Source organism: Rana temporaria, chromosome 3 (genome assembly GCF_905171775.1).
Source record: "Rana temporaria chromosome 3, aRanTem1.1, whole genome shotgun sequence".
NCBI lineage: Eukaryota > Metazoa > Chordata > Amphibia > Anura > Ranidae > Rana > Rana temporaria.
This window is the reverse complement of record NC_053491.1, coordinates 143,754,282-143,774,452: the sequence shown is the minus strand read 5'-3', so window position 1 is coordinate 143,774,452 and position 20,171 is coordinate 143,754,282. Positions and strand designations below refer to the sequence as shown.

Sequence of the window (20,171 nt, the reverse complement as noted above, 5' to 3'; positions counted from 1 at the left end):
TTTCAGTGTTCCTCCTGAGAGCTATTTTCTTGCAGATTTGTTCTGTATTAGCCATTTCAAGCTGTTGAGATCTGCAAAATCCTTTCATTCGTGCTATTGGACTAGACAACTTTATTGGGGCTATGAACTTTCAACTAGCTTACATTTTGGAAATATGTCCCATTCATCATAATTCTCATTTTTTTAAAGTCACTGGTCTGTATGAAAGCATTTTCTTTTGGACTAGAGGCAGTATGTATGTTAATTAAAGGGGTTGTAAACCCTCATGTTTTTTCAACTTGATGCCTCCTATGCATTAAGGTGAAAAAAACACCTTGCAGTGACCGCCGCCCTACGTGGGCCCCATATTTCCCTCAGCAGGGACGTACTGTGTCACTCTCCACAGGGTCCCTAATCTTTATTCGATAGATTGATAGCAGCTTAGTCAATAGCTCCCGCTACTGTCAATCAAATTCAATGACCTGGTGGGCCGGGCCAAGTCCGGCATCCGTGTCTATAGACGCAAATGCTGGACTCGGGACCACGCCTGCAAGGTAACCCGGGAGAGCTCTTCTCCTAGGGGGTCATCTGATGTGGGGAGGGACCCCAGAAGGGGATGTTCGGGGCCACTCTGTGCAAAACGAGCTGCACAGTGGAGGTAAGTATTGACATGTTTGTTTAAAAAAAAGAAAAAACGAGCCTTTACAATCACTTTAACACTATGCTTTCTGTACTTTACATATAATATAGTGGTGCTGAATGCCTGCTTATCTGACTTCAGTTCATTAAGTCACAGACCCAGTACCAGCATTCTGCAATTGTATACAAAACTAAAAAGAACCCCCCCCCCCCAATGGGACTTTTTAGGCAGAATCACGGATACATAGCATATAAAAAATGCCAATTTTTATTACAAAAAGACCCACAACAATGTCATCATTTTGCATGGGACAAATCCTAAATATAGAACATGGTACCATACAATATTGCATATAACTAGTGTTGAGCAGAATACGCCATATTCGATTTCGCGATATATCACGAATATATAGCCGAATATTCGAGAAATATTCGCTAAATTCGAATATTCGTGATATTTTATCGAAATTAAATTTTTGTGAAATTTCGCTATTGCGAATGCGAAAATAATTGCGAAATTTCGACAACAGCGGAAGGAGCACTCTGGCTCAGAATATTCGTGATATTTTGCACTCTGATTGGCTCCGAATATTCGTGATATTGTATCGAAATTTCGCAAAATGCAAATGCGATATTGATGGCAAAATTTCGGAAGGAGCACTCTGATTGGCTCAGAATATTCGTGATATTTTACAATACAAAATAATTGCGAAATTTCGACAAATGCAGAAGGAGCACTCTGATTGGCTCAGAATATTCGTGATATTTTACAATAGAAAATAAAAAGTGTTTTGCATTGGTGGTGATTCTTTACTCTATCCATCTGTCACAGCCGTTTGTCAATCAAACACCTTGAAGATTGAACACGTTCATGCTGCATGCTTTGGACTTTTTTTCACTTCACATATCAAAGACATTTTTATGAAAGATTATTTTTCTATTATTGGGGCTATATTTCTTTATATATTTGTTTCACTGTGTATTTCACAAGTTATTTGCGCTTGCTTATTTTATAATTTGCCCACATGTCTTGTCACTAGACATATTTTTTATTCTTGTAGAGCGACTCCATTTTCTGTCTTGTATTAATTTATGTTGTATAACATTTTTGAGTTGCTGCTGTATTCTCCCCTTTTTTAAGGTATGCGCAATTTTTTCCTTCTTACAAAAAAAAATATCAAACATACAAATATTCATAACAGAAACATACACAAAGCCCCCCCCCTTTTGCATCAGAGACAATCAGAGTTCTCCTACCACAGTTATCGAAAATTCGCAATCATTTTCGCATTCGCATTAGCGAAATTTCGCAATTTATTTTTTTTTATATTCGGCAACATAAAAGGATCGCCTCAGCTTAGCTACTCGGCCCAGGGTCTCTAATCATACCAGCAATGCTTTTAGACGTCGATAGGATGTGATCTGTTTTAAAAATAAAATTGAAAAAATGCGAATATTCGGAATAGCGAATATTCACCGCAAAATTCGAAATATATCGCGAATACTCGAATATGCCATATTCGAGCCGAATATTCGCAATACGAATATTCGTGAGCAACACTACATATAACCTGCTCATCAAAGGTACACCCAAAAAACTGCCAACGGTCATGTAGCTTGGTCAGTTTTGCTGTAATCCTCAAGCGTATCTCATCATGTTTCAGAAGACAATTTCCTTCTTCAGGGTAGGGCTATATCGGTTCTAAAATCTAATTCTCAAAAGGTGAAATTGGCAATGGCAGTCTCCACTAATATGACAGAAATCAATAGCTCCTGGTAAAATGTACACAAATTTAACGAGTTATCTCAGCAACTCGGCATCTCTTATTGGAAAATCCAGTCCAATGTTTCAGTCGGACATATATTCTAAGGACTAGTCACCTGTATGCGTACAAAAATTCATACAAAAAATATCAGAGCATTCCAATGCCAATTGAAAGCAGTTCAAGATTTTGTTAGATTTTAGCATTCAATTTTGGAATAAATTTATTTTACCAAACAAAAACCACATACACTGTTTAGAAAGTCGTACATTCGGAAACATTTTCCATCCTGCTCCTTCGAATTTTCTCTTTACTGTGATTGAAAATTAACATCAATTTGACCCCACTAATTTTATTAGAAGAATGTTATTGGAGCATTCTTACAGCTAAAAATGTTGACTGAAAATATTCTACTAGTGTATACCAAGCTTTGGTGGAAGATCTAGAAGCAGCAGGAGAGGTGGGGGCACAGATTAGTAGATATCAGCAGCACAGATGGGGAAAACGAGGGCATCAGAAGGGTTGGAGGTGCATAGATCTTCACACAAAGGCAGTGAAGCAGGAATAGAAGGATCAGGAGACAGCAGGAACAGTATAAGAAAATAATTTTAGCTGCTGACCTGGATCAAAATGAATAGGAGTGAGTAACGACTCTGTACATCCTTTTTTACAGTATTCCTTCCTTCCCAGCAGGCCCTGAACAGTACACACCAATTCTCATTACAATAGTTAGGAGTGGGATATGCCATAGAGGATCTCTCATTGCAGATATGCACTTCTATGGCTTCAGAAACCCCTCTTATGTTAGCAAGGTTGCGAACCCCCCACAACTTTTTTCAGGGCTGTTTACACCATGCTTTTGAAATCTAGATGTGTTTATAAATGCATGTTTTTGTGTTTTCAATGCGTTCCAGTGCATTTTTTTGTCTAATTTTTTGTGCCAAAGTTTCATGTTGGTTTTTGTGCCCCCTCAAGAGTAGCACCAAAAAAAAAGTACATGCGTTTTTGGTGCGTTTTTGCTTGCATATTCTGTTGGGTGTTAGGAGCCGCCAACCGATGGCTTCCTAATGCTGACAGCAGGGGTGAGTTACTGGTTGTTAGGACGCCAGCAGCTGACGACTAACCCACAGAAATTACAGGCAACAAAAAAAACACATTCCCCTGTGTTTACGATGTATGTTTCCACGTTCCAGATGCGTTCCATGCAGAAAAAATGTAGCATGTTGTCCTTTTGTTGACTGCACTGAAACACACTGCGCTGGTGTGAACTAGGGTCATTGGACCCAATGGTAACTACTGTCCATGCATTTTTAATGCAGATTAAAAATGCACTGGACTGCATGTGGTGTGAACTGGCACTTAGGTTTGCATTTTTTTTTACTGACAACTTGAAATATGGCAAACTCCTATTTGAATGGAAGATAATTGATACTCAACAATGGAGACTTCGGGGGGCACTGTCCCACGCAGAACATAGCTGAAGCCAACTGTTGGATTTTCAAGGACAGTTCTCCCATCCACGGACTATCAGGGCTCTTTTTTATATGAGTGGCTGTGGGGCAGTTAAAATCGGCAGCTGCCCACCTAAATTCCAACATTAGAGCCAGTTGGGTCTGTACACATGCTGCAGCTGCGATGTTCTACTTTGTGGCTGTGGCAATTTTAACTCTTATATTACTAACATACTAAAAAGTCATATTTTTACTGCTGTTTAGTGCTCTGTAGCAGAATCACAGTAACAGCAGTTTCACTAAGATGTGAGGGAGAACTGGCAACAGGATCACAGATGGCAATAAAAAATTAACAGTGGGCCTAAACTTCCTAATTCTACTAAAACGTATGTATTTGACTGTGGCTTGTATTACTGTTACTTTTTTGTCCTAATGAATATGGTTTCAACATGCTGAAAGTGAGGTAAAATCTCCAATACCTAGTTCACACTCAGGAGCATAGGCGTGCTCACAGGTTGTGCCAGGGGTGTCCAGGCACACCCTAATCACCCCATGCACATTAGTATTATTGCTCTGTGTAACAGCAGGAACATGGGAAAGATCTCCCTCTTACTGGCTCTGCCATACGAGAAGTGTTTACGCTCTTCTCTTTCACTGTGCTGGCAGGGAGATCAATGTAGCGGGGTCATATATATCTAGACACACACATGCATGTGTGTTTGAGCTTTAGAGCGCACACCTATGCTCAGGAGCCGCAAAAATAGGCAGCTGAGCTGCAATTTTACCACCCCCGTAACTTGTAAAGACAGCCATATGGGGCTGCACACATGGTGCAGCCCAGTACTTTGCTTCAAGACTGATACCCCCTGTTGCATTCAGCAGGCAGTATTGTCACTGAATATGAGCCATCACAGCAGTTCCTGCATGGTAGTGCAGAAAGGTAGGAAGCAAGATATCACCTCCCAGCCACATGTCGAACACCCTCTAAAACCTTATCCATCACATTTCAGAAGGATGGCAAGGGCTGGCGAAAGTGTGAATGAGCCCTTATGGAGTCCCAGATAGCAGTAAAAAGCCAAGAGGTGTTCTAACCCTTTCCCACTTTATCCAAAACTGAGCATATACGTTACACTCTATTGTGTATTATTCACATATAATATTTATATGTAAATGTGAGTAAATCAAGTGTTCATGTATGAAAATAGCATTTGTTACCTTGAAATGTTTTAAGCGTTATAATTTTTTTTCACCTGCATATTGGTTTATGCTATGCAAGTAAACTAACTGGCTTTATCTCTCTTTTTTTTTTAACACAGTAAATTCTGCTCATTGCTCTGTTTATTTGGTTTTCTGTATCATCTTTATAAACATAAGGATCATTGCAACATGAAGAAACACAGATTGCAGAACAGATGTGGAAACCAAACTCACTCATTGATATCTTTGAAGAAAATTGATGTACTAAAAAAAATTACGATGCATGCAATTTTAAACTAATTGGGACTCCTTTCGCATTAGTGCTTCTCCAAAGTTGCATGACTTTACATTCTTTAAATCAGTCACATCAAAAGTCGCACCTTTCCAAAGTTGCTGCGACATTAAGTAGCACTGATTTGAACAGGTGGAATTGAAAAGAATGCTGTGCCATTTTGTCTTGTAACTTTGATGTCCAAAGTCACATGACAAATCGCTTGTTTCCCTAATGAATTTATGCAAAGTAGCCAATATTTGATTGTTTTCAGTGCAATTTGGATGCATAGATAATACAAATCACACATTATGCATTTGCTATATATATATATATATATATTGGTATTTTATTTATTTTGATCCTTAATGGGCGTTCCCAAAAATTAAAGGGAACCTTTGTAAACTAATCTCATATGCGGAAACATTAATGCTTGTGGATGTGTTAAAGGAGAAGTATGTTTTTTTTCTTTTAGTTTTATACTTACCTCGGTGGATGGAGCATCAGACCGATGCTCCATCTGTCCCCCGCCGTCTGTGCACTGAGAACCAAGCCACCGAACATCGCAGTTGGCTTGGTTCTCACAGATCCCTGAGAGGAAAGAGGCTGACTGTCAGTCAGCCTCTTTCCTCTCTGCTTCTCCACGCTCATTGGAGCGCTGAGCCGTGGAAGGGCGGGGAGAGGCTGTCTCAGCGGCTCGCTGAGACTGCCATCAATCAGGACAGCTGGCGGATCCCGACTTGGGAAGTCGTGATGACGCGCTGCTCCGACTGATGGCAGTAACATTAACGGAGAGTGGACTTCAGACCGCTCAACGCTGAAAACGGGTCACAGGAGGGCAAAACGAATTGCACTCCTGTGACCCTTAGGAGAAGCCCAGCCAAAAAAGCTCAGGCTGGACTTCTCCTTTAAGCATACGACCCGCTGACTACATTTTTTTTCTTTTAAAAAAAGAACTGTATATGTACTTGTACATATGTACAGATTTTTTTTTTGTTTGAGGCCAGCTTAATTTTATACGGACGTTATACTGTGTACATTTTTCTTTTTATTATGTATGACATACTAATGCCATTTACTTATTTCATTTATTTTCTTTATATATGGAAATTCCAGTAAGGCTGGGTTCACACTATTACGAATTGGATCCAATTCGCATAGCAGGAGATTGTGACCAGCTCTCTATGGAGCCGGTTCACACATCTCCAAAGCGGCTCCAGTGCGAATTGCACAGGAGCCCTGTGCATCGTTTAGTCCGTTTCAGGTCAGAATTCAGCCCAAAATTCGGGCTGAAATAGTGAATGGAGATGCATCAGACTCCTGCTGTGAGCCACTGTGTGACACTGAACCCAGCCTAAAAGTTTTGAAAATTAAGATCTTTGGAGAAAATCTCAAATAAGATATGCTTTAATATATTTACACTTTTTTTTTTTGAATAAAGATCGTAAACCCTGCCTTTGTTCATTTTATTTCATAGGAGTTAAGTTTTGTACTTTTGCATTTAAGATACAACTGCACTTTCCATTGACTATTATATGATTTGAATATCGCTGAAGCTGTGTCATATATTCCAGTGATTATGTATTTTCCACAGCTGCTCTGATGAAGAGGTGCTGCTTCGAAATGTGTTAGCCAAGATATAAGAGCTTGGGCCTTCAAATGGACTTGTTGATATGCCTTTTTATATTAGTGTATAAACACATGCCCTGAGGAATACTGTTGTTTATTGCCACTTCTCTTCAGTGTTCTCTTTTGGAAGATTTTGATCCCATTTAATGTCATGTAGTAGGTCACAGCTTATTAAAGTTGTCTCCTTTCAAATGTATTGTTCTTGTCCTATCCTCATGTGTTGTTTGGAGTTAGTAGGTCCAGCAGAGCTTTCTCTAGTTGTGGCTTCCACCATTTGATCTAAGATATTGCTTTACATTTAATAAATTATGAGCGGCCAAATCTTCCAGGCCTGAGCTGCTATCCAGACTTCTCTAGTACCCTCTGCTGAGTTTGCAATGTACTCCGCTGCCAGATGTCGCATCAGCCGAGCAGCCTGCTCCCTTTGTTCATTGGTATTTCTTTTATTTGCGTCAAGCTTCGTTATAAATAAGCCTCTTAGGAATGCTTTAACCACTTCAGCCCCTCAAGATTTGGCTGCTCAATTACCGGGTCATTTTTTGCGATACGGCACTGCGTCACTTTAACTTACAATTACACGGTCGTGCGACGTACCCAAACAAAACTAATGTCCTTTTTTTTCCCACAAATAGAGCTTTCTTTTGGTGGTATTTGATAACTTGTGCGTTATTTTTTTTTTTGTGCTAGAAACAAAAAAAAGCGACAATTTAGAAAAAACACGATCTTTTACTTTTTGCTATAGTAATATCCAATTTTAAAAAAAAATTACTCAGTTTTGACCGATAAATATTCTTCAACATTTTTTTGGTAAAAAAAAAAATCGCAATAAATATTGATTGGTTATCGCAAAAGTTATAGCATGTACAAAATAGGGGGTAGTTTTATGGCATTTTTATTATTTATTTATTTAAATTTTTTCACTAGTAATGTCGGCGATCTGCGGTTTTTTATTTTATTTATTTTTTTAGAACGGTACTGCGATATAGCACACCCCTAGTGGGCAAAAGGCAAAGTGACGTAAGGTAATGTCGCTTCGCCCAGCTGTGCCATTCTGCCACAGTAAAACTGCAGCGGATGGTCATCAAGTGGTTAAAATAAAAGTTGGCCAAGATGTGTAAACACTGCAGCTCTAAAAGCGGTTTGTATCCGCAGATGATGTCAGTTAAAGCAACCTGTATAAAAAAAAATATTAAATTAACCCTTCATTTACTCAAATCAGTCGTAATAAACTCCTTTCTTTCCTTCTCGCTGTTTTTTTTTTGTTTGTTTTTTGTTTAAAATTTGTAACCATTTAAAAAAATTGCAATAATCCGTATATTGATTGGTTTGCGCAAAAGTTATAACGTCTACAAACTATGGGAAAGATTTATGGCATTTATAAATGGCGTTTTTATATATATATATTTTTTTTCTTTACTAGTAATGGCGGTGATCATCTTTTTTTTTTTGCGGTGTTGCGGCAGACAGGTCGGACTCTTTTTTTGACACATTTTTGGGACCATTGACATTTACACAGCGATCAGTGCCATAAATATGATTACTATGTAAAGGTCACTGGCAGGGAAGGGGTTAACAATAGGAGGCGATCAAGGGGTTAACTGTGTTCCATATGGTGTGTTCTAACTGGGGGGAAAGGGGACTAACTATAGGAGATGACGGATCATGTTTTATACTTTGAGGAGAGAAAGACAGATTGTGTCTTTCTACAGACAGCACAGGGATTTTCTCCTGCTCGTGCACGCGATCACACATGGCTGGTGACGATCCTGCCCGCCAACCACGCACATCAGGTTCCCCGCCGTGCAGGGGGCATGTGTGCGCCCTCTGGTGGCTCTTCTGGGCGAAGCCGTATATGTACGAAATTCGCCCACGAGAGCCATTCTGCCGCAGTATATCTGCATGTCGCTATTCATATCCAGGTTATCAGTGTCTCTCCGCCAATAATCCGAAAGCTCATTTGTAATTTTGTCATGGGAAGTAAAAAGATTCAGCCAGAAAGCTGAAAAAATCGTGCCCTGCAGTCTTCAGTGTAAAAAGCCTGAAGGCCTGCTAGCCTCATCTTTGGAGCGCTATAGGAGCGGGGTGTTTACCGCTTCTATTCCGCTCCTTCCCATTGAAATCAATGGGAAACTGCGGTAATACCGCCGGCAATGCGCCTCTGCAGAGGTGCATTGCCATTGGTAATAACCCTTTTTTGGCCGCTAGCGGGGGTTTAAAACCGCACCGCTAGCGGCTGAATATCGCGGTAAATACGACGGTATAGCAGTGCTAAAATTCACGCCACTATATACCGCCACTGCACCTCCCCTGCCCCATGTGAAAGGGGCCTTAGAATCTGGCTCAGTGGGGATTCAACTTCCTCTGATCCTTATGACATAGGGTAAGTAGTATTGTGCCACCTGATTGGTTTCTGTCAGTTCCCACCACCTCATCTTGGCCCTGGCCATTCAAACAGCCAGAGCCTGTGAACTCAGAAGGAAGGCTGGGTGAAGATGGAAGCACTGGAGGAGCCATGACAGCGCTGCCCTGGAGAGCTCCCTTTATAAGTAAGTCTGTCATAATGTGCTAGTATGCAGTGCTTTCTTTTGTTTTGGTGGTTTATTACTGCTTTAAGAACTTTATTTTATTTTGTTTAGCGTGGAGTAGGGATATATACTGTAAATCAGGGGTTCCCAACCTTTTGAAGAGCAAGGGCCACTTAAATGACTTGGTAACCGGTCACGGGCCACAATGAGGAGCAGGTGGATGACAGCTCACTCGGCTCTATAGAGCCCACTCTACTCTCAGCACACCAAACTCGCAGGTAATAGAAGTCTATGGCTCAGTGCATGTAACCCACAGGATCAGTTTGAAAGCAGCGCAGTAACCACTGCATAACAGATATGCCCATATATACACTGTGATATTAGTAATAAACTTCCCTTTAATAACAGTGTTCTATTTTATTCCATCCCAGAGCAGGAGGTCGAGGCCACATCAGAAGGGCTCCGCGAGCCACATGTGGCTCCCGGGCCACTGGTTGGGCACCCCTGCTGAAAATGGTCACACCAAATATTGATTTGATTTGTATTTATTTTCTGTTTATTTACTTTCCATTTTGTTAATTGATAAAAAAAAATATTAACAGTTCTCTTTCTTAATTTACATCACTTTCTCACACCTGCCGAAAACTTTTGCACAGTACTGTATTCATGCAATTGTGGACTACAACCCAAAAACACACAATACTGCAACAAATGGGTATGAATGCTTTAACATTGTGCCTTTATGGAAAGTTGGCTTCTGTTTCCGCTCTGCAAACTATGTTTTCATTACTTGGGTATTTCCTGATGTGTTTAAATAAAGGATTTTAAGAAAACAAACAGGTCATTTGATTACGCAATTAAATGCTGCTGGCTACTTTCTCTCCTAGTCTATCAGTTAACTTCCCTGCAGGGATTTAAACAAATATGATACATAAAAATGTCTCTTTTTAACTGAAGTTCTGATGAAGAGGGTGTTTTTTTGGCCCCTAAAAAGCATTGGCTGTTTTCTAGTGCTAACCAATGAATTAGTTTGGGTTTATTTGTACTTTGCTCTGGCACTCCTTCCAATGGTGAATGATTTTTTTTCTGGTGGCCTGCTGAGTGCCAACTGGAGGGTAGTCTTGTCTGTTGTGAGCAGCATTGCCTGAACCCTCTGAATGTTGCCTTACTATTTGGTGTGAACCCACATCAAAGTCCCATCGATGATTTTTTCTTAATCGTACTACTCCTAGAGTAGGAGCAGGGAGGAGTCCTAGCTATTATGTCTAATGCTGGCCATACACCCCACCAAAAATCGCCCGAACGAACTTTCGAAAAACGAACATTCGGTCGTGAGCGCAAACGATAGTGCCATCATGTAATGACCGATAAATCGTTTAGTGGACCTAAATAAAAAAAAATTGGGTCGTTTTTTTTTACATATACCTAGTGCAGAAAGTTCGGACGGGAAACACATTAACCTTCCGATTTATCGTTTGACGATTATCGATTTTGTGCCCATTAACTGTTTGAAAAACGAACAAACTGTCTGACCGATTTTCGCCCGATTTTTCGTATAGTGTATGGCCAGCAATAAGCAGACCTTTTTCCCTTTCAGTAAATGTCACATCAGTATGCAACGCATCCTGGTGATAAAAAATTACCTGATATTCCTTTTTTTTTCTTTTTTTTTATAAAGATGTTTGCTTTTACTTACCTTTTTACTCCCTACATTGCCAAAGTAATGGCAACATAGCCAGGGCCTCACATATATCCCCTGGGAAGGAAGGCTTTTTTTCAAGATTAATGTAATGTTGTACGGCACATTCACGAGATGGGGAGCATGACGTCACGTGCTTCATCTTGCGCATGCTCAGTATGACAATACAGAGAGCAGAGGCACAAACATCATTGATGGGCAGGCACATACAGCAAGATAGAAGAAATTGTCCTCCATGTTATTCATTTTGAAAATGGTGGCCTGGAAGAGAGAGCAAAAGCAGAGGAGAGGCAACATGAAAAGGCTCATGAAGAAAGAGGCACATGGATATACAGGTATGTAAGTGTACATGTTTAGCTACACACTTACATAGTGTTAGAAGTTTTTTTAGAGGAGGGGGAGGTCCACTTTAACTGCAGCAGAGGGTCCTGGATGTGATGATTGGCAGAGCTGTGTAAGCTTCAGAACTGGAAGAAAAGGAATACAAACTCTTAGTCCGGTATGACAGCTCCCATTTTTGAGGTTCTTTGCAGTGCTGAGAGATAGTAATACTGTGTAGAATCTCAGAAGTATCTCATAATATATGTCAAACCGATGCCAGTACAACGCCCAAAAAACATAGGCCATGGTTGACCAGGGGAGAATTGTCAAATTTATCGTTATACTTAATTTTTAAAGTACTCCAGTACTGAAAAAGCAAAATTCTAATTTTTTGAGTTGTCACAAAAACAAAGTGTAAAAGTGCAAAGAAATGCTATAAAGTGTTTATTCATAATTTATTAAATCCAGATAATCAATATATGGACACAAAAGTGTCCAAATACTTCTTATCAGAGAGAAACGTATTCCTTATAGGGTAAATGCCCCTCTTCTGCAATCCCCTGCAAGTGTTCTCCACTCCTCCTCCTCCTCTTTGTGTGCTGAGGGGGTACCTGTGAGGGCATGTTTCCAATTTGGATTGTATGCACCCATAGACAGACCCCCTGCTCTCTCTTTGCAGGATTTGACTGACAGCAGCAAAAGACAATTGCTTTGTGTGTCCTGGTAAGACCCCTTTTACACTGAAGCACTGCTAAAGTGACCCTAAACACAAACAAAAAAGACCAGTTTTATGGCACTTTCAAATCGCTTTTAAAGGGTTTGTAAAGGAATTATTATTTTTTTTTAACTTAATAGCTTCCTTTACCTTAATGCAGTGCTGTTTTCATGTTCTCATTGTTCGTTTTTGCTCTCAAGTTGCTGTAATTCTTCTCTGATCTCCACACTTCCTGGTTGTCTGTTTCCTGATAACCACAGTGCTGGGAGCTTTCTCTCTGTGGTCACTAATCAAGGAGGTGTGATTACTGTGTGTCTAAAACCCCTCAGCACCAATCAGTTTCGTTTTCCAAACCATCACTGCTCTGTGGCTCTGTACAGCAGAGGCAGGAAACAACATGCAAAAACGAAACTAGAAACTACAGGTACATTATATGATTGATTTGTATCTGTTTTTAATTGTTTTTAAAATGAATCAGTTAACTATTATGTCTCTATACCCTGTAAACAGTAATTTCAGCAAAAAAATGTTTTTGATTTACAACTCCTTTAAGGCACTTTGGAAACGCTGCCGATAATTTCAATGGGCAGGAGGATTTTTGGAGTGTTTTTTTACAGCGCTTCAAACACGCCCCAAAGATGCTGCTTGCAGGACTTTTTCTAACGCCCGCTAACGCACTGCCCCAGTGTGAAAGCACTAATTTAAATGTATAGGAAGCAGTTTTCAGGTGCCATTTTTAGCACTCAAACGCATTAAAAATGCCTTAGTGTGAAAGGGAAGGGCAGGGTGGAGGGAAAAGCTAGTAACAGGTTGTTTACCTTTATTCAAAAAATACGTTGGGTAAAACACCTTCTGACATTAGAGCCACTTTATTTAGCAGCAATAGCAGTGTTCCAATTCAATACAGCAGGCTTTTAGATTTTTAGCAGGTCAGAAAGAAACCTACATGCATTCCATAGCACTAGAAGTATTCCATAGTACTTTCTATTTAAAGTATTTGTGAAGGCATATCATAATATATCCTTCATTTAGTAACTTAGGGTACTTTCACACATGAACTTTAATGGCATCCCAGTCTTAGTCCATAGGGTTCAATATTGAGTTGGCCCACCCTTTGCAGCTATGCCATATTCAACTCTTCTGAGAAGGCTTTTGTAAAGTTAGGCACTGATGTGGACGAGAAGGCCTGGCTCGCATTAGATCCCTGCCTGCATAGCCCACGCAAATCCCATATGCCGTGACATATGCTTTTGAGGTTTCGGTCAACATGGGAATGTCTTACACACCTGGTGGTCCTGTCCACAATTTGTGGTATTTTGGTGAATGATTTCTGGCTTTGCTTTATTCAGGTTATTCAACCTGACCATCCATAAAGAGGCTTGAGTAGCCTTGTTACAATGCCCAATCCCTGGCCTCTTTTGAAACCAATCGAAATGAGCAACCTCTCTTTTTGTGGCGGCAAAACAGGCCATAGTTAAAGTCTGGAAAAAGCCCTTTGTCCCCTTTCAAGAAGTGAGAGATAGTATGACTGTTTATGTTACATGAAAAAATGTTCAGCGTTTTAAATGACTCTCACTCCTAAAAGTGTGGGAACCCTGGATTAATTATGCACTCCCGTCACTTTATCACTTAAAGGGGTTGTAAAGGTACGCTCTCTATGTTGCACATAGAGAAAGGAGCTGTGTGTTAGTGGGTGTCCTGACTCTCCTGTAGTCCAAGGGAGGGGGGCGAGCACGACACTCCACACCAGGGAGAAGGCCTCACATTACTGTGTGTAGTTACAAACAGAAGAACAGGAAATGAGGATTTCTCGGAAGAAATAAGGACATTTAAAAGCAAAATCGAAGGATAAGATAAGTGAAGGAGGACTGCACTAAGGTAAAGAAAGCAATTTAGGAGAAACAAATTGTACCTTTACAACCCCTTTAGGTTTAGGCTAATTTTAATGTGGCCTGCCCCAACCTCTTCCCTCTCAGTTTACTTTTTCTTTTTATCCTATTCCGTCATTCTGTCTTCCAGTGGTCTTTCAACCCCTATCTCCATTCTTGCCATTTTTACTAGGAGCATTTGAAACCTGGAATGTTCTACATCAGTGGGTGTTATATGAGAGTTGAATATATCCCTGGCTAGATTCCTGGTCCACTATCCTGCGTATGAATATACATGTTAGAATGTCTGAGAATGCTTTAGCTTGACCATATATGACCTATTTGTGAAATTAGTAAAGAATTAGGAAATATAAATGGGACGTTACATGAAACATATCATTGTGGGTAGGGATAATATGTATGACTAAATTAAATACATTTTAATTTGATTTGAAGTCATTAACCCCTAAGGGTAGTCCATGATTTTTAAAGCATAAATAAAATCAAATATAATACAGATAAAATCATAAAAGATTAATATAATATTTATAATAATCAATTTAATTCAAACAAATCAATGGACATGATTAATACAATTCTTACAAAGAAATACATAAATCAATAAATTTACAAATAAAAAATACATAACTCACATGATAGAGGTACAGACAAGGGAGAATAATGTTATTGGAATTCATAATTAAAACAAGCTTGGGTAGGCACCCTTAGTTGTATACACACATAGGGGCAGATCCACAAAGAAATTACGCCGGCGTATCTACTGATAGGCCGGCGTAATTTCAAAATTCCTGCGTCGTATCTTTGTTTTAAATCCTCAAAACAAGATACGACGGCATCTGGGTTAGATCCGACAGGCGTACGTCTTTGTACGCCTTCGGATCTTAGATGCAATTTTTTGGCCTCCACTAGGTGGCATTCCCATCGTAATCCGCGTCGAGTATGCAAATGAGCTATTTCCGTCGATCCACAAACATACGCGCGACCGTCGCATTTGTTTACGTCGTTTCAGTTCGGCCTTTTCCGGCGTATAGTTAAAGCTGCTATATGGTGGCGTACTCAATGTTAAGTATGGCCGTCGTTCCCGCGTCTAATTTTGAAAATTTTACGTCGTTTGCGTAAGTCGTCCGTGAATGGGGCTGGACGCCATTTACGTTCACGACGAAAACAATGATGTCCTTGCGACGTCATTCGGCGCAAATTTTTTCGGGATTCAAACCAAAGCCAGGTAAGTTACGGCGGCGTAGCGTATCTCAGATACTCTGCTCCGGTGCAGATCTTTGAGGATCTGCCCCATATTCTTTAGTGCACTATTGTATACTTTCACACCTTTCTTTGGGTGTGTTGAGACCCTATTTATTTTTTGATTTGTAAATGTATTGATTTATGTATTTCTTTGTAGGAATTGTATTAATCATGTCCATTAATTTGTTTGCATTAAATTCATTATTATTATTATTATTAATATTATATTAATCTTTTATGATTATATGTGTATTATATTTTATTTTATTTATGCTTTAAAAATCATAGGCTACCCTTGGGGGTTAATGACATCAAATCAAATCAAATTGTATTTAATTGTATTTATACATATTGGGCCAAATTCTCAAAAGAGATACGCAGACTTAACTAAAGTTTTCTAAATTTACACGGCGCGTATCTTTGCGCCCGATCTTCAAAACGAGTTAAGCCTAGATTTCCGGATTTTCCGTCCTACCTAAAATAATTACACCTGCGCATCCCCGGACGCAAATTACGCTAGTCACGCCGCTGTTTTTGATGGGCAAAGATGCAAATGAGGGAGATAGGGCGATCCACAAAATTAAGTGTGTGCGCCGTAGATTACGCCCTGTGCGCACCTGTTAGTTTCCCTGGGCAAATTTACACATTATAAAAGCAGACCTAATTTTACACATGCCGTGTCAGGGTCTGCTCAAGCAACTGAATAGAGGTAGAGCTGACAACACATCTCTGCAGGACAACAATCTGACTGCCAAAATGCCCGACACATCAATGATTGTAACGGCACTCGCCACTTTACAGGCACAAAGAAGGAGGAGGGCACAGAGGAGGATAATGCGGGCACAGGATGCTCATGGCCTCATCTGGCAAGTTTGTGCCAAATTTCCAGGGTCGTGCCACGACAGTTTCATTCTCCGGCAGACCAAATTCTACCAAGACTTGGAGCAGAATGTGTATGAAGACAGCTGGCTGATTGGTGAGTGACATTGGTGTCAGGTATGCCCCCCCCATGATGCAGACATCACAAGGGGCACATACATGACTAACATCCTCCTGTCTTTTCCCTTACAGGTGACTCTAGATATGCCTTGGGACCCCACCTAATGACACCATTTAGGAACCCCCAAACACCAGGAGAACACAAATATAATGAGGTGCACATTCGCACCCGGTCAATTGTAGAGCGGACATTAAGGCTTCTCAAGTCCCGCTTCAGATGCCTTGACAAGACTGGGGGTACACTCTTGTATTCCCCAGACTTTGTCTGTCAAATAATTGGGGCATGTTGCATAGTACACAATTTTGCAATGAGAAGGGGCCTGCATATTGAGTTATGTCCTGACCTGACCCCCCACCCAGGCAATCCCCCACCCCAACCACCTCTACCCGGTCTGCTGAGGGCACAGCAATAAGGAGACGACTTGCTGAAGGCATCTTTTCCCAGTAAATGGACCTTCATTATCTCACTTTATTGTTTGGTTTTACACCATAAACGCACAGATATTATGTGACATTTAAAATGTTTCTTTGCACAGTAAATGCACATTAATTATATGACAATGAGAATGTCTTTTTTCACAGAAAACGCACATTAATTATCTCACAATGAGAATGCATGAATGCACACCACTGTGGTCCCTAGCACAGACACATCACATGCACATCGAATTGGATTAGATCCAAGTACCCCCCCCCCCTTTGGTACTTGGGAGCAGTAACGCCCCGCCACGGCTCCAATTATGTCACTGTGCATTCATACACCATTCAGGAACCTGGGATGGCTTCTCCCTGGTCCTGGGGATCCCTACTCCACAAAAACTGAGGGTGACACCCTTATGTTATCAGGAATGCCACCCCCCCCCACATTCACACATCATTCACACACATAAACCAAATCATAAGTACAGTATAATAAAATAAAATAAAAAAAGTACCCCTGCAACTTAGTGATGTTGCCGAGTGCTCCTTCTGGGCTGACCACGGCCACGGCCAACTGGAGGATCTTCACGGGGGGGTCTGGGCAGGGGAGGGAGTATCTTCACGGGGGGGGTCTGTGCGGGGGAGGGAGTATCTTCACGGGGGGGGTCTGTGCAGGGGAAGAAGGAGCCTCACCTGGTGTCTGTCCTCCTGCTGGCCTGCCCTCTAAGGCCACGGCTATCCTTGTCAGACAGGCAGTGATGTCAGCCGTATTAGCCTGGCCAGCCCGGGTATTGTCCTGCACAGCCCCCGGGTATTGGCCTGCACAGCCTGGGTCAGGGCAGTCACCTCCTGGGCCACGCCTGTTGTGGCGTTCTTCAGGTCCCACAAACAGGTGATGACCCCCACTGAGTTGGTGGCCACATCACCCAGTGAATCCCTCATTAAACCCAGGCTGTGCTCCACCTTGGTCATTGTTTTTTTTATTTCACCCAGACTGCGGGTCTGCCGGGCATTGTCCCTCAGCAGACTGACCGGCAGACGCTCAAACCCCCCCTGGTTTCCGGGGTCAGCCTCCTACTTGCCCCTGAGGCTTGTGGCCTTGGAGGAGGGGTTGGAGTGACCCATGGGGGCTGCTGCATGTTGGAGGAGGGTTGGGAGGGGCCACCCCAGATGGTGGCCTGACTGCTGGGAGCCTCTGGGGTACCCTCAGGGGATGACTCAAAGGTCCTATCTTGGCCCATCAAGATTTGCTGGCCAATAACAATATTTTCATCTTCCTCCCCCTCATCCTCCTCCCACTCAACATCCAAATTAGGGGAGTTGTGGGCACTCCCCTCCCATGGCGAATCCTGCCCTTCTTGGGACTCAGCATCAGCCTGTCTTGGGGGTGGTGCAGCAGCCTGCCCTGATGGGCCAGCAACCTCCTGCCCTGATGGGGCTGCCACCTCCTGCCCTGATGGGGCTGCCACCTCCTGCCCTGATGGGGCTGCCACCTCCTGCCCTGATGGGGCTGCCACCTCCTGGGCTGATGGGGCTGCCACCTCCTGGCTATCTGGGGAGGACACAAAACAATCACAGGTTGGTGGATCCACACACTTGGCACATCTTCCCTTCCCCCACCCACACATGCTAATCACCAGATAGAAAAAATAAAAAACGTACCTGTCCTCACAGGAGCATCAGAGTCAAAGCCAGGCAGGCCCACCACCTGCTGTGGGTGGAAACACTGGGCCACTGCCCATTCCTCCTCACTCATCCTGACTGGGCAGGGTCCCCCTCCTCCAGTGCCCCTGGTATGGGCATGCAGCGTTGCCAGCTTGTTCCGGGACACGCTCTTTAAATCGTTTATTTTTTTTTTGGATTCCAGCGATGGTCCTGGTCTCCCCCCCCGCCGCATTGATCCGATCGGTGATCTTTTTAAGGATCTCCTTCCTCCTGGCCGGGGTGGTGTTCTGGCTCTCAGGGCCATGTAGAAAACGACCATATTTTATGATGCCCTGAGCAAGAATATGCTTCTCTGCCACTGAAAAATTTAGCTTCCTGCGCTTGGTGGCCATCACAGACACCACCCAGCAACAGGAAACTCACCCAAAAAACAATCAACAATACACACACAACAAACAAAACAAATCACAGCAAAAAAATAAATAAAACACAAACAGACAGCTACTATAAATTCAAAAACAAACAGGCAAAAAAGGGAAACAAAAAACAATCACACACCAAAAAACAAACACTTATCAAAAACAAACAGGCAAAAAATCAAAACAAATAACAAATTATCAAAAACAAACACCAACTATACTCTACAACTCCTCAACAACTTTTCTCACAAACAAATCTTACCAACAAACACTGACAAACGTTCAAAGCAGAAGCAACTTGCTTTAGGAAGGGAACACAGGGAAATACTTTTGCAAGGGAAGTGTGTTTGACTGGGGCTATTTAGACACAGGGCGATCCTCAAACTAAGTACGCTTGGCCTTTTACCTATCTCACTGATTGCGATGAGCAAAGTTCTGCACATGCCCAGTGAGGTCCAGATTCGTGCGCGCATGCGCAGTATGGCCGGCCCTTCATTTGCATGGGGTCACGGCTCATTACAATGAAGCACGCCCACTTCCTTCCCACTTGCCATAACCACGCCTTATGCCTCGGAATTTAGGTTACAGATGGCGCAATTTTGTGCGCAAATGCGCTGTGGATACGGCACTTACGACACCAACTTGGGGTGCCGTAACTTAAATGACATAAGTTAGGTAATACTAAATTTGCACAGCTTTTTGAGAATTTGGCCCATTATCCCTACCCACAATGACATGTTTCATGTAAAGTCCCATTTCTATTTCCTATTTCTTTACAAATTAATTAGGGATGGAAGCATGTCTTTGTTATATCAAGGTTGCGATGGGTCACTTTCTCAGAATTTTCCTATTTGTGAAATTGGCTATACCCCATGCGTGGATGCATTTATTGTTATCTTACTTCTTTAATAAAAATAAAATAAAAAAAGAGATAAAAGCTATTAAGAAAAGGAAAACCACATATCTATTACTTTATCTTAAGTAATGAAAAAGATATTGTCAAATAAAGTGGCCCATAACAAAAATGTATAATGTGCTCTGGTCAATAGGGTTGTACAGGTATGAGAACTGAAGTGGTTAAAGATTAATGGTGCAGTGAATCTATGGGATTTGTTAGGTACACATAAACTAGATTTACCCTCACTTTCTTTCTCGTTGACAATGGTCACCATGACAAATAGGTGAATCTCCCCAATGAGGACACAATCAGAAATAAAAACCTTACAGAAGGTCTAACCCTTCTCCTATTTTATCCATGACTAAAAAAAAAGGTAGAAAACACATTTTACCTCTTTCCTACTTTCTCCAAAACCAAAAAAAAGTTTTGACCTTAAGTACACTTTAAATC

The 20,171-nt window shown here is 41.5% G+C and overlaps 1 protein-coding gene across 5 annotated transcripts in view; it reads left to right on the top strand.

Moving 5' to 3' along the window:
- Positions 1–5,806, top strand: part of LRRK2 (leucine rich repeat kinase 2) — a 376,481-nt gene extending 370,675 nt beyond the window's left edge. For 4 of the 5 annotated variants that reach the window (XM_040343610.1, XM_040343612.1, XM_040343607.1 and 1 more), the window contains one exon: positions 5,149–5,223. The gene's annotated coding sequence lies outside the window, so the exon portion shown is untranslated. Of the gene's footprint in view, positions 1–5,148 lie in introns of all 5 variants that reach the window. The other variant, XM_040343608.1, reaches the window with a different exon arrangement.
- The last annotated feature ends 14,365 nt before the right edge of the window (positions 5,807–20,171 follow it).